Here is a 13,988-nt window from a genome sequence, read left to right on the forward strand (position 1 = left end):
GATTTAAAGTCCTGAGATTTTGTTTTATTTTCAGAATTTTTCCCAAGAACTCTGATTCTTATTTCATCCAGATAGAAGTCAGAGTTACAGTTATTAAATTAATTTGTTTACTCTTTTAATTAACAAATATTTCCTCAGTACCTACTCTCTGAGGAACTGTGCAAAGCATTGGGACAGCAAGTTAAAGACATACTTCCTGTGTACACATAATATCTTTCCAAATCACATGCTATGTCCATGTGACTAAATTGGCCACTGGGATGCAAGCAAAACTGTTAACGTGACGCCTTCCTAGAATCTCCTTGAAGAGACAACTGACACAAGTCTTTATACCTCGTGTTTGATCTTTCCTCCATCCTGCCCTCCTGGAACACAAATACCATCTTGGACTTTAATGTCCAGAGAAACACACTAAGTGTGGCACAGTGACCTGGAAGGAGCTTAAGTCCCTGAGAAGCGGAGCTAATTTACCAGCATTGGATCGTGCACTTCTGCATTTACACATGAGAAAAAAAACCAGTTGTTTATGTTTTGTTTAGCTGATGGTAATTTTAAGGTTTTCTGTTCCTGCAGCTAAAATCAATACTTTACAAATCAACTTCTCATCCCCTTTTGCTTTATAAATCCTTCATGATGTAGACCAGAAATCATGGTTCCAGAAAGCATTCCCTGACCAAGACCAACAAAGTCAACTAAAATATAAAATAAAATAAATGATCAATCATGTAGCATAAATAGAAAATGTGATAGAAAGTTAAGAAACATAGAGGATTGAAAAAATGGGGAAGCACTTAACTATTTGAAAAGATTTCCAAAAACTTACAGAAAGTTTAATAAATTTTATGCAGGGTAAAGAAAAAGATATTTATATCTAGACAATTATTAGTGAGGCTTCAGAGCACAAAGAGAAGATCTTCAAAGCAGCAAGCAATTCCTACCTCCACAAGATCAAATCACCTACACAAAAGTTAGCTAATAGACTGAGCTCAGTTCTCAATGGCAACAATAGAAGTTAAAAGATCTCGAATGATGTCTTCAGTGTACCAAGAGAAATAATCTCTGCTTAGATTTCTATGCCCAGTAATATGACCTTCCAAGAGCAGTTGTGAAATAAAGACAATTTATTTAATTTAGAGATTTGACACCATAAAAAATGATTTGCTAAAGAAAATCCCATAAAAAAACCTGAGATGCAAGGAGTAGTGACTAGAGATATTGGTAAATATGGAGGTAAATCAAAACACCAATACACTATTTTAATGAGAGTAATAAATATATACTTCCAAGACTTTTTTTTTAAAACCTTAACAGAATGAAAATACTGGTCAGCAGTATCATACTAGAAAAAAGGGGCTTGGGGTCAAAGCCTTTAAAGTTCTTGAACTATTTGAGAAGATCTTAATATTCTGAACAATGTATGATTTATTAAAGTATTAAATACCAAGATAAGAAGTATAGAGAGAATAGTTTCAAAGCTGGTAAAAAAAAGGGGGGGATGAGATAAGCAAATAAAGGGAAAAATAAGCTTAGTAAATCCTGAGGATGGCTTTAAAAGAAAAAGAAGAGAAAAATAAATAGGAAATACAAAAAAAAAAAAATCAGTAGTCAGAAGTGGACGTTTCTGGAATGGTGTTGTGAGGTGCTCTGTGAAACCTCTTTCTCAGAGACACATTTTATAAAATTGGTCAAAATATCAAAAACAGTCATTCAAAATCTGTACAAATTGATTAAAGGGATTATAATAAATTGAGATGCATTTACTCAACAAAAGCTACAAAACTTAGTAAGAACAGGGGGCTGCCATGACATTCAAACTAAGGGCTGAACCCCTCTCTCCACAACTCTGTATTGTGGGAGAGCTGCTCTGTTCAGCTGGACCACAGAGTAGCAGCTCCCTCTCTCTCCAGCTTCTGGATGGACTCAGCAACAGGTAAACATGGGCAGATCCCATGGGACACATCACCATCAATTGACGAATAGGTAAACAAAATGTGGTACATCTCAAAAATATTATGCTAAATAAAGAAGCCAGTTACAAATATCAATAACTACATATTAAATGATTGTAATTATATGAAATAATATTGTACAACAGGTGTACAACACAGTGATTAGATATTTTTATAGATTATACTCCATTTAAAGTTATTATAAAATATTGGCTATATTCCTTGGGCTGTACAATATATCCTTGTAGCTTATTTATTTTATACATAGTAGTTTGTATCTCTTAATCCCATACCGCTATCTAGCCTCTCCCTCCTTGTCTCCACACTGACAACCACTAGTTTTTTCTCTATGTCTGTGAGTCTATTTCTGTTTTATTACATTCATTCATTTGTTTTAATTTTTTGGATTCCACATATAAGTGATAACATACAGTATTTGTCTTTCTGTCTGACATTTCACTAAGCGTAACACCCTCCAGGTCCATCCATATTATTGCCACTTCATTCTTTTTGATAGCTGAGTAATACTCCATTGTATGTATATGATTTTTATCTCAATGTCAACTTTTTTCACTGAATAAAAATTTAACTGGGTCAAGAAAATAGTCTTTGAAAATCCACTCTCTACATGTGTCTCAAGTTGTCCTTTAGTGTGCAATAAAGACAGTGAATACAGTATATATGTATATATATACATATATATATATGCCAAATCTTCTTTATCTGCTCATCTGTTGGTGGACACTTAGGTTGCTTCCGTATCATGGCTATTGTGAATAATGCTGCTATGAACATTGGGGCACATGTATGTTTTCATTTTTTTCAGATTTATACCCAGGAGTGGAATTGTTGGATCATATGGTAACTCTGAGGAACCTCCATACTGTTTTCCAAAGTGGCTGCACCAGTTTACATTTCCATCAACAGTGTAGGAGGGTTCCCTTTTCTCCACATCCTTGTCAACATTTGTTATTTGTAAACTTTTTGTTGATAGCCATTCTGACAGGTGTGAGGTGATACCTCATTGTGGTTTTGATTTGTGTTTCTCTGATGATTAGTGATGTTGAGCATCTTTTCATGTGCCTGTTGGCCATCTGTATATTTTCTTTGGAAGAATGTCTATTCGGGTCTTCTGCCCATTTTTTAGTTGAGTCTTTTTTTTTTTTTTAATATTGAGCTGTATGAGCTGTTTATATAGTTTGGATATTAACCCCTTATTGGTAAAATAATGCAAATATTTTCTCCCTTTCAGTAGGTTGTCTTTTTGTTTTGTCAATGGTTCAAATTAAGAACTTTAACAAGCTAAAAATTTCATGCAGAAGAAGGTAGAATTGTCTTGTTTCCCTAGTGAGTGGAATCAGAATGGCTTCTAGGATTCCAGCCTGAGGAATTAGGGACACTAAAAGACAGCAATGTTGTTTTGTTTTCTGTTCAGTGGTTACTGTTGATTCCTTTGGGTGGGTAGGTAGATGTACTAATTTCCTAGGGTTGCTGGAACAAAGTATCACAAATTAAATGACTTAAAGAGCAGACATTTATAGTCTCCCAGTCTGGAGGCTCGAAGTTCTAGCTTAAGGTATGTGCAGGATAGGCACCTTCTGAGGGCTATGAGGAAGAATCTGCCTCTCCTCTAGCTTCTAATTGTTTGCTAGCAATTTTTGGCACTCCGTGGCTTGTGGAAACATCAGCCTGAGCTCTACCTTCATCTTCACTGGCATCTTCCTCTGTGTGTATGTGTATGGCCAAATGTCCCCTTTTTATAAGGACACCATCACACTGGATGAGGGGCTGACAGTACTCCAGTATGACCTCAGCTCAACTTATTACAATTAAGTCTAATGGCAATCGCCCTATTTCCAAATAAGTTCACATTCTGAGTTATTAGGGTTAGAACTTCAACGTAGGATTTTTGAAGGGACACAATTCAACCCATAACAATAGGGAAGTCACAGTTCAGGAGTTGACATTGACTCATATTGGGTTTCATATATGTTCGAGACATCCTTTGATATTCCCAAATGTAAATTGTCTTGTAAGTGGTTGAATATAGGAGATAGCACTTAAAGGAGAGGTCAAGCTGGAGGTAAAAATTAAAAATCATAATTATATAGATAGTATTTAATGGCATATGCATTGCTGATATTAATTAGGGAATGATAATAAAGAGAAGAGAACTGGGGACTATACATTGAACTTTGTTGAAGGAAAATGAGGAGTATCACATTCATTCATAATACCATTATTCAACTATCTGTAAGGGTATAGGGAAAGTATTGTATGGAAGACAGAGACATGAAACTCATTAATTAAAGGAAACATTAAAATGGCTTTACCTTTCAGAACAAAATATAAAGGTAATATATTCTGACCTTCGTCCTTTTATACTGTCGTTCTTTCTCTATCTCTCTCATTCCAATAACAATCAATTTAAAAATAAATTTCTTACATAACACTTTGTGTATTTATGTGTCAGATTGACTGGAGCTATAGAGGGGAAGATTTGGAATAAGAGTATTTTGAATGGAAACTTCTAAAAAAAAAAACTTTAGGTTGGAGAACTTCTAGGGTTATTCCAAACTAATTTTGTTTTCCACCAGCCAACAGATCACAAAATGATCTTTTCATTTTTAGTTCAGTTTTTCAGTCCTAGTTTTGGAAATAATGTATTAAGTAAATGTGCTGAGACCAGAGTCAGAATCTCTATATATTTATGGACAAAGAACCAACATGTATTTTGGACATTTATGTGAACTACAAAGGAGCATGATGCCTTCAAAAAATCTATGATTTGATGCAAAGAGACTATTGTGAATCTTATTTTGCCCTCTTCCCAGGAATCCAAACAGTCTTTGAAATAAGTACACAGTTCTATTTGGATCCTTCAGCAAGATGCAAAGATGAAAACTACCCAGTACATTGCTGCCTAGCTCTTTGAAAGGAATCTCTCATCTCTTTGCGGTGGGCTATACTTCAACCTGGGTCATTCCTATGCTTTTGGCAATGGGTGATTTCTGAGAATCATTCTGACTGTAGCTCTTATTGAAGCAATCACCATGCTGCATCAATCCAGAGGAGTTATCAGTAATGACGCAAAACCTTCTGTTGCCTCCATTATTTATTACTAAAAGCTGGGGAAAACTGCTCCTAGAACCATTCTGCCTCTGCAACAAGGTCATACTCATTAACTAAGTGGTAGAATTATACATTTAGCCCAATGCTCTGGCCTATGGGTCAGAAAGGTTGCCGTAAATAGCCTCTGTGATTTTATAAGGGAGTAGGGAAATTTATGCCAATTTGGGAGTGAAGGAAAAAAGCTTTTTTCCTTTCTATAGCTCAGAGACAGGAAGTGATGAAATCACTCAACCTTACAATATGAAAAGGAAAAGTGAATGAAATACAAAGTTCAGTATATTTTGAAGATTTTTTTTCTCAAATAATAAAGAGTGATCCAATTTTTACCTCTAGATTGGGATGGCCTGAAAAATATCAAGTTAATTGTCATTGACTACATTTACATGACAGAAAAATATATAAGTAAAAATTGAGATGCTGTCAATATATTTTCACCTAAAGTTTAAACAGAATACATTTTCAGTAAAAAAAAATTCAGTTAATGTATACACATTCATTGCATTGCCTAGCCAAGTGTTTCCAAAGTATTTATATGTAACACTAGTTCCCTAAGATATTAATGTTTGTTTCAAAAACAAAAAGGGTTTCCAGACCTAGTATGGTCACTCCCTTCAAGACATTGTACATAAACAATTGTACATGTCCTGCGACTGCTCATTACATTGTAGGTTCATTGGAACTCCACAATTTTGATGCCTGATCGCACTTATAAGTAGTTTCCTATGGCTGGGGCCATGGGAAGCAATTACACTCCAAAGCCAGATGTGAAATCCAGGAGATATAGCTTGCAAAAATTAGCTTTTGCACCAATATAAGGTAATTGTGCTGAGGTTTCATGGTGACATGTAAGAGATTTGAAAACACCCACTCAGTTTTCAATGACCAGAAAGACCTCTTTCAGGGCAAGCAGACTAGCACTGCCAGCTATTCCTCTGTGTCTTCTAGGAGGAATTGGGAACTTGGGAAGTCACTTCCACTAAACATTTCCACAGTCTGCTAACTCCTGTATGTTTTGCTGAGTCTGTCACAACTTCTTTAGGATTTATTTGTCAGACTGCTCATTTTTGGCAAGCCTCTGGTCTGCTACTCAGAAATTTCACACAAAATTTGGAAAATGCTCTGCTAAGCAATGTTAAACAATTTGTTTTACTTTAGGATTCTGTACAGCCCTTAGGATGCTGATGTATATTGAATATCACCATGAGGAAAATGTAAGATATAGGATATCCTAAAGTTATTGAACTAGAGAACCTCCTTTAATGGAATGTTTCTTGACAATGCCCACGTACACATTTTGAAAAATATCACCCGCATCAGCACTAACTTATTTCCTGTACTTCTAGTACGTGCCAGACAAGGTCGTAGGTACTAAGAATCAAGGAGAATAGCTATCCAAGGTCACTGCTCTGTGGAGCCTCTTTTCTACACCTGGGAACAAAGACAATAATAAATAAGGAAACGAAGGAACTAACAATAGAATTTAACCTAGTAAGTAGGTCTATGAAAAAAATAAAACAAAATTACATGGAAAATTATGTGGGCAAATTTAGGATGGGTGATCAGATCCACCGAAAGATATGAAGTGGCTACTTCCTGGTATCTAAAATTTCAACTTCAGATACCCCATAGACTCAAGTTAATTATATAAGTCTTTGTAAATCTTTGGTAGAAAGTTTGACAAATTTCTATTTTCCTTGGTAAATGCAATACAAGAGCAAGATGAGAATAAATGTATTTTTTATGTTTAAAAATTTTACTGGGAAATATGATGCATAACCATGCAGAAGATCTAAAAATACAGCTTCATGAATTATTATAAAGTAAAAACTTTTGTAAGGACCGTCTAGTTGAAGAAATAAAACACTGCCAGAGCCCCAGAATCCCTAGCCTGGACCTATCCCTAAGGGTAATCACTATCCTAACTCTTGTAGTAACTTTCATCTTTTTAAAATATATTTTTATCACCAAAATATGTTTCTCTAAACACTATCTTATCTTAGCTGTGCTGATCTTACACATGGAATCATGCACAACATATTCAACTGTGTCTTGCTTCCTTTGCGTGGCATTAATTTGTGAGTCATCCATGTTGTATGGGACTGTAGTTCATTTATTTTTTAATTTTTACATTATTTTTATAAATTTATTTACTTATTTTTGGCTGCGTTGGGTCTTCGTTGCTGCACACGATGTTTCTCTAGTTGCAGCGAGCGAGGGCTACTCTTTGTTGCAGTGCACGGGCTTCTCATTGCGGTGGCTTCTCTTGTTGCAGAGCATGGGCTCTAGACACACGGGCTTCAGTAGTTGTGGTGCGTGGGCTTAGTAGTTGTGGCGCACAGGCTTAGTTGCTCCACAGCGTGTGGAATCTTCCCGGACCAGGGCTCGAATCCGTGTCCCCTGCTTTGACAGGCAGATTCTTAACCACTGCACCACCACGGCAGCCCAGTTCATTTATTTTTATTGCCAAATATATGTCACCACAAATATCCACTTTCCCTTTGGTGGACATTTGGACTATTAAAAATCTTTTGTTACCACAAATGATGCTGCTATAAATATTTTTAAATGTTTCTCGGTGCACACAGTTACATATTTATTTAGACTAGAGCATAGGAGTGGAGTTACTGGCTGCATTTCTTCAGTTTTCTATGGAGACCACACTGCTTCCTAAAGATGTCATATCAATTTATAATCCCAACAGTAATGTATGAAACTTCTACATCCTCGTCAACATTTATTAGCCTCAGTCTTTTTAATCGTAGCCATTCTCAGTGTACACAGTGATACTGCATTTTGTTTTCAGTTTGCATTTCTTTGATGACTAATGAAATTGAAGACATTTTTATATCTTTACTGGCCATTAAAAAATCCTCATTTTGACATTTATTACCTAGAAATCAATTATATATATAAATATATATTGCATTGTAATGTAAATATCTTTTTAGTAGAATTTCTGGTGACTTTCATTTTCATTCTCATAATGGTGTTTTGAAAGAAAGAATTATTTTTAATTCTACTGTAGTCACATTTGAAAATATTTTCTTTACCATTAATCCTGCTTGTGTTTAAGAATCATTCACTGTCTTGTCACAAAGGGGAGAAAGTGGGTGGTGGTGGTGGTGTGATGAATTGGGAGATTGGGATTGACATATATACACTAATATGTATAAAATAGATAACTAATAAAAAAGAAATCATTTATTGTCTTGTAAATTTTTTGGTAATTTTCTAAAGGCCTTAGTATTTTACCCTTCTTATATAGAGCCAAAATCCACCTTGAAATAACTTTTGTATACATGTAGCGGAAGGATAAACTTTCTTTTTTTTATATGGATATTCATTTTTCCTAGCATTTATTAAGAGTCTTTACTTCCCTTACTGCTCTAAAGTGCCAATTTTATCAAGAATTAAGTGTTTCCTTATGGTCTGGAATCTCTACTCAGTTCCAATGGTCAATTTTTTGTCCTTGAAGCAAATATTGCACTGTCATAATTACTGTAACTTTGTAATAGCTCATTAAACAAGTCCTTTTTTTTTCTTCCTAAAGAGTGTTAGTTATTCCTGGACCTTTGCATCCCATTGCAAATTTAGAATTAGTTTGCCAAGAACCACACATACACTCAAACACACAAAACTTGTAACTATTTTTATAGATTGCATCAAATCTGCAGATCAATTTTGGAAAAATTGGCAACTTTATGATATTGAGTCTTCAAACCCATCTACATGATTGAGTCTTCCAATCCTTTTATCTAATTCTCCTTTAATCCCTGTTAATAATATATTTAACAGAACTTTTACAGAGAGGTCTTGCCAAGTTTTGTTAAATTTATTCCTAAATATTTCATATTATTATTGCTCTTATAAAGAATAACTTTTAATTGTTTCACTGCTTCATAGAGATATAATTATCTTTTACTGAGTTATAAGAAATACAATTGGTTTTTAAAAATATATTCACCTATATAATTTCTCTGTCCATTTTTGTATTGAATTGTTTGTTTTTTGTGAGTTTAAAAGTTCTCCTTATATTCTGGATATTAATCCCTTATCAGATATGTGATTTGTAAGTATTTTCTTCCATTCTATGGGTTGCTTTTTTTCTCTGTTAATGGTGTCCTTTGATGCACAAACATTTTTAATTTGATGAAGTCAAATTTGTTTTTATTTTTTCTTTTGTAGCTTGAGCTTTTGGTGTCATATCCAAGAAATCATTACCAAATCCAATGTCATGAAGTTTCCCCCTATATCTTCTTTTTAAAGTTTTATGGTTTTAGCTTTTATGTGTATGGCTTTGATCCATCTTAAGTTAATTTTTGTAAATGATGTTAGAAAAGGGTCTGACTTCATTCTTTTGCAGGTAGGTATTCAGTTTTGCCGGCACCATTTGTTGAAGAGATGATCCTTTTCCCATTTAATACTCTTGGTGCCCCTCTTGAAATTATTTGATCATCTGTATGAGCATTTAATTTTGAACTCTCTATCCTTTCCCATTGTTCTATATGCCTGTCTTTATGCCAGTACCACACTGTTTTGATTACTGTAGATTTGAAGTAAGTTTTGAAATCAGGACATGTGCACCCTCCAACTCTCCAACTTTGTTCTTTATCAGGATTGCTTTGGCTATTCAGGGTCTCTTGAAATTCCATACGAATTTTAGGATGGATTTTTTTATTTCTGCAAAAATTCTTATTGAGATTTTGGTAGGGATTGATTTGAATATGTAGATCATTTTGGGTAGTATTGACATCTTAATGATGTTGTCTTCCAGTCCATAAACATGGATATCTTTCCATTTATTTATGTCTTCTTTAACTTCTTTCTGCAATATTTTGTAGTCTTTCATCTCCTTAAAATGGAACTGTTTTCTTAATTTCCTTGTTGGATTGTTCATTGTTAGTTTGTAGAAATGCAACTGATTTTCATGTGTTGATTTTGTACTCTGCCTCTTTGCTTAATTCATTTCATCAGTCCTAACAGTTTTTTGGTGTGGAATCTTTTGTGTTTTCTATTGATACATATAAGATCATGTCACCTGCAATAGGATTGTGGAGCCACAACCATTTACCCTAACCATGTTTCCATTTTCTCCAATACTTTTCTAGCAGTGAAACTGGGCTAAAATGAATATTTGTGGACAATTTTAAAGGGTTAATAAATAATTAAAGGTAATTTGAAGAATATTGGTAGACATGTGACAGATTATCTAAACACATCTACCTTGTAGGTTAAGAGACTTAATGTGTTTAAAAACTTTGAACTCCCTGACTATGGAATTCATCTGTGCTGCTCAGTTGACTGCTGTTCTGAGTCACAGTGAATCTTGGGACCTAATTCACATGCATCCTGGAGGGTCACTAAGATCCTCTTTTAGAATAATCAAGATGAGTTAAAGGAGAGAATATTCTTATAGCTTTTCAATTATCTTAGAAATTAGTCTTATGTGATTACTTTCTTAAAAATGCAAAACACGAACTCCATTTCTTGATCTTTCCAGAAATAAGGACCTGTAACTTATATTTACACATTATAGTATTCCTTGTTACATCATATGTTCCATTTTAAAAGAATCATTAGTACGACTTTCTGTTTTAATTGTCTATCTAGAAATTATTTCATATTCAGGAATATAAGGCAGATGGTTTTTCTTGAATATTTCATAATTTTAACACCATGACAGGAGGCAAGAAAAGATACAAAGATGGATGCATAGATTATAGGATCTTATTATTGAATTAAAGATAAATTTCAGGGAAGTACAGAACATATTCATAAGACTATTTGCGAGGAAAAGCGAATCCAGAAATTCCTTTTTAAACATTTCAATTTTTGCCTTATAGTGCCACCTAATGGTGATAAGTGGTATGACGAGCAAAGCATTTATAACACCTAGATGTCAGGAAGCCTTATCATAGTCAATAAATACGGAAAATTGACAAAAGATAAATATAATATCCATATCCTTTTATCCTTTGGTAGATTACCCTTAAATTAATCAAAGATTGGTTATATATTTTCAGATTGGTTGGAGAATTATTCGATTTTAGAACACACACATATTTATGAGTATGTTACTGTGCCCTCAATTCTTAACTCTTTATCGTAAAACTGGATCCTTAGAATCTTGGCCAGAACCAGGAAAGGGATAGAGAAATATATTAGAGGAGCTGAAAACATGGTGATTCCACAATTGAGCTTTAAGCCTTTCTTAATCTTTCTGAAAAAAATCACTTTACTGAAAGATCAGTGAATTGCTGCAAACTCTTCCATATTTTGGTGGAGAATAAAATGCATTTTCAGATAAACTCGAGCATTTTGGTTGAAGAGCTTATTATTAGAATTAAAACTAGACTAATCAGTAGTCTGTTAACTAATTATATCATTTTCCTTACTTTGATCTCCTTTTGTGCCAGCAGTTTTTAAAAAATCTTGTCATTTATATATTATTGAATTTGGTATTTTTAACTTGAATTGACCTTAATACAAATTTTTAAGACACATCTTTTTGTGCCATCCAGAAGTTTTTCTAGTTACCCTCAAGAGGAGACAAAAGGGGACATCAGAGAATGGGCTTAAAGTTTCCCAGGCAAGAGTTTCTTTCCTTCTCCATGGTGGCGGAGGGTCTCTGAGCTCCCCCAGGCTCCACTAGAGGAGGTCCAGCGCCAGTGGTTCCCCAGCTGATGAGGGTGAGCACTGACTCTGCTCTGCCTGCCTCAAGCTCATGCACACACTGAACTCTGTTAGAGGCATAAGAAGTCCTTCAATGAAGGGTTAATATGAGTACTCAAAAACTGCCCAGAGTAGAAGTTGTCATCATTGAGAGAACGTATATCCTTGGGCTTCATAAGTGTATATGCAGAGGGTAAGAGGAGGGAGAAGTGGGAGAAGAAGAATATTCTCTTGTTCCCTTAATTTTCCCTCTATTCCAAAATTCATCCCCAGCATTACTCACAGTTTTTTCTTTAATCCCACCATCATCCATTTGAAGACATTATCACTCTTCACAGGATAGTAGAAATCCAGTCTCATGTCCCTTCTTGTTTCTTGCACATATTAATGTTCTTCTTTTTTTTTTTTTTTTCTGTTCATCTGCTTACGGAGGTAAGTACTGGTCCTATGGAAGGTAGGAGGGGAAATGGTTCAGGATCAGCCCACCAGCAGTGAATATGGTTTAATTTCTACTTAATTACTTACCTAAAGACAAACATATACCATTATCATGAACAATAATTTCTTTACAAAGACTAGAGAGTATTTGATAAGAATATATATTTTTTTAAAAAACTCTCTGGCTTTTTATGCTAATGGAGTATTTATCTTATTGATTACAAGAACATTTATATTACCTGAGAATTCTCCTGATGGACCACAAGAAGAAAACTGGTACTAATACCAAATATTCTCCCCTGCCTTGAAATTTCTCAACTCGTTTGAGAAGAGGGGTGTCTATTCATTCTATCACACTGTGAACCAGAATTTCTTGTGTTATATTATTGGTAATAGAATTTGAGTTGAATATATGCTGACCATAAATCACATGGTATAGTTTAAATTTTAAAAGTATTGCTATTTGCATCTTCCTTTGCACCATTATCTCATGTTTGAAATAAAAGTTTTCATTTAACAGAAGTTTAATTGTACATATTATACTATAAAACCATTTTTGAGTTGCCTAACTCCTTACTTAATAGTATATAAAGTTCATATATTACATGTAGGATTTTCTGATGCTTAGAGGAGAAAGAAACCCTGGAAATTATAATACACTTAGAAAACCTGGTACATGTCCAGAGAAGTAGATCTTGGTAATACATAATAAGCCTTTATTAAGTATTTATTAAATAAGTCAAAGAATGACTAAATGAATAAATAAATAGATGGATGGCCAGAAGGAGTGGCAAACATCTATGAAAAGGATATTTCCCTCCAGGAGTTTAAATAATAGGCATTAAAGTTCTCATAATTTTTCCATAGGTAGAACAATTTTTAAAAAAATGTCCACACTTTTTCTATGAAGGCCCAATGGTGCCGCTCTTAAGAATTTTGGGGGAAAAGGTTTCCACTTAAAGTGGCAGTTGCCCATGATAGCCACCCTGTTAATTCTCTGCATATACAGGAAGACCTTGGAGATACTGTGGATTCTGTTCCAGACCACTGCAATAAATTGAATATCGCAATACAGCAAATCACTCAAGTTTTTTGGTTTCTCAGTGCATATAAATGTTATGTTTACACTATAGTGTAGTCTACTAAGTGTGTAATAGCATTATGTCTAAAAAAAAAAAAAAGTACATACCTTAATTTAAAAATACTCTGTTGCTAAAAAATGCTAACCATCATCTGAGCAATAGTAACGTCGAAGATCACTGATCACAGATCACCATAACAAATATGATAATAATGAAAACGTTTGAACTATTGTGAGAATTACCAAAATGTGACACAGAGACACAAAGTGAGCAAAAGCTGTTTGAACAATAGTGCCCATGATGTTGAACACAGCGTTGCCACAAACCTCCATTTTAGAAGAACGCAGTATCTGTCAAGAGCAATAACACGAAGTGCAATAAAACTAGGTATGCCTGGAACAACCTGCTATCAAAAGTGGCAATACAGGGCTTCCCTGGTGGCGCAGTGGTTGAGCGTCCGCCTGCCGATGCAGGGGACGCGGGTTCGTGCCCCGGTCCGGGAAGATCCCACATGCCGTGGAGCGGCTGGGCCCGTGAGCCATGGCCGCTGAGCCTGTGCGTCCGGAGCCTGTGCTCCACAACGGGAGAGGCCACAGCAGTGAGAGGCCCGCATACCGCAAAAAAAAAAAAAAAAAGTGGCAATACATAGTTTATTATAAATATATATTTATAATTATGGATGTCATCTACATCTATATCTATACAGAACCCCAGT

At 34.8% G+C, this 13,988-nt stretch overlaps 1 protein-coding gene across 1 annotated transcript in view; it reads right to left on the reverse strand.

Moving 5' to 3' along the window:
- The window catches only part of RASSF9 (Ras association domain family member 9), an 89,985-nt gene extending 77,913 nt beyond the window's left edge, over window positions 1-12,072 (reverse strand). The window contains exon 1 of the mRNA XM_029204092.1: window positions 12,037-12,072. The gene's annotated coding sequence lies outside the window, so the exon portion shown is untranslated. The remainder of the gene's footprint in view (window positions 1-12,036) is intronic.
- Window positions 12,073-13,988: the final 1,916 nt, after the last annotated feature.

This window comes from Monodon monoceros, unplaced genomic scaffold, assembly GCF_005190385.1.
Source record: "Monodon monoceros isolate NGI ecotype Baffin Bay Population unplaced genomic scaffold, NGI_Narwhal_1 Super_Scaffold_6, whole genome shotgun sequence".
Classification (NCBI taxonomy): Eukaryota; Metazoa; Chordata; class Mammalia; order Artiodactyla; family Monodontidae; genus Monodon; species Monodon monoceros.